Here is a 1,798-nt window from a genome sequence, read left to right as displayed (position 1 = left end):
TGTATTTAAAATTGAGAGGTGGGCAACGACGCCAGGGGTGAGGTGTACACCCTGACTGTTACCTTCATGCACGGGCTGTTTATAGTCCACATGTGTGTTTAACCTCAAACGTAAACTCATTTTAGATCGTTTTCACACTCCGTCCATCGGCTCTGTAGGCCCATGTTTCCAGAGTGTGGAGGACATGTTTTCTGTCTGTTCTCAACTTTCCATGAGCCTCCAGTCATCCTCTGCGACAGAGGAGACAATTAAATGAAGTTAGTGGAAAATATTTTGTAACAGAAACATGTCCTCCTCCCTCTGTAAAACATGTGAAGGACTGCAGAGTGATCGGCGGACATCTCCAACATGGCACAAGTTCATTACCTTTTAAAAATTATTACAAACATTTTCTTAATACTTATAATACTTAATTCTTTAATCATTATTAATTTGTGTGTTTTTTTCAACACATAAGAACTGCTGCAGGAGTGAAAGAGGAAAACTCAAAAAAACAAAGTCATGAGCTTGAAGAGTTGAATTTTATTTTTAAAGCTATAAAAACATTTTTCATAGGTTCAAAACTTATTGTCAGTTTTGCAGAACTTCAACATAGAGAGACTAAAACTGACGTCCTCCCTTTCAAACCTTATATAAATCCACATGTTGTTAAAAGTTGTCAGTAGTCTGTGTGAGACATGCTGTAACGCTTCTCCTCTGAGTTTAATGTTGAAAGTCCTTTTCTGTAAAGGACTTTATTTTGAAGGAACTCAGGAGGGTCTTCTTATCAGGGAACTTTTCGTCGTGCACCAATGCCTGCAGTGCAGCGAACACCACTGTGATTTCTAACTAAAGGTTTTTCCCAGAGAAGGAGATGCTGCTGTTGTTCGTGCTGCTGGTACTCGGTGAGAGCGCTCTTTGAATGCACACACAAACACACACACACACGGTTGTTTAAAATAATTTGAAGTGTGTAACATGTATAACTGCTCACCTCAGTTACTTTACTCCTGCTGAAATCTGCAGGCTTCATGCTCATGATCCTGGTATCTGCTCATCTGTTTAAGAAATGTTCCTGTCCTGTCTCACTAATACTACCAGAATACTGCCTGTAGTGAAGTTTGGCCACATTAAAGGTTATAACAGAAGCCTGGTGCCAGATCTATTGTAGCTTCAGCTAAATAAATGGGAACAGTGTGTTTTTGCAGCAGGTCAGTTGGAACAAAGTGCCCATACTGTCAAATGTATTAGTTGTGTTGTGTAGTGACCACACTGGTTCATCGTGGTGCCTTTTTAAGCTTCACTGATTCACAGGTCATTGTTAAACTTAACAAACAACATTTAGTTTTTGTTTTATTTGTAACAGTTTGTTCCAAACGCACAAATGTGCTCTGGTCTTTTTAAATTGAGGACTTTTGGCTGTGAGATTCACACACATTGACATAAAGCTTTCTTGATTTGGTGTTTAATTGTACAATAAAATACAGATTAGTAAATACATGTAGGAATTAATTTTTAAATTTACTTTGGAGACTGACCTGGATTTTTTTCTAAGCTCCTGTTTGAACCATTAGCTCTGCTTTAGCATCACTAACAGGTGTGTGTGCTCGTTTAAAGAACTTTTAGCTCCAGCATTCACACTCAGTGCAACATTGAACCTCTTAAGCTAATGTGCTAAAACAGCTAATGCTAGCACCAGTGCATGTTTGTGTTACTCTAACCAATCAGAGAGCTTCTTTCATCACACTGCATGGCTGATTTGTTAACTGATTTCATAGTTATTTTCAAAAACATCTTTAAAAACTGAAAATTGAAAAAG

At 38.1% G+C, this 1,798-nt stretch overlaps 1 protein-coding gene across 1 annotated transcript in view; it reads left to right on the top strand.

Annotated features, from left to right (window-relative positions):
• The first annotated feature begins 860 nt into the window (after positions 1 to 860).
• LOC102208500 (butyrophilin subfamily 1 member A1-like) overlaps positions 861 to 1,798 on the top strand; it is a 7,238-nt gene continuing 6,300 nt past the window's right edge. Inside the window, exon 1 of the mRNA XM_013907945.1 lies at positions 861 to 884. The gene's annotated coding sequence lies outside the window, so the exon portion shown is untranslated. The remainder of the gene's footprint in view (positions 885 to 1,798) is intronic.

This window comes from Pundamilia nyererei, unplaced genomic scaffold, assembly GCF_000239375.1.
Source record: "Pundamilia nyererei isolate P.nyererei 1_Seehausen unplaced genomic scaffold, PunNye1.0 scaffold00632, whole genome shotgun sequence".
In the NCBI taxonomy this organism is placed as follows: Eukaryota; Metazoa; Chordata; class Actinopteri; order Cichliformes; family Cichlidae; genus Pundamilia; species Pundamilia nyererei.
The sequence above is the reverse complement of the archived record's forward strand: the minus strand, read 5'-3'. Positions and strand labels throughout refer to the sequence as shown.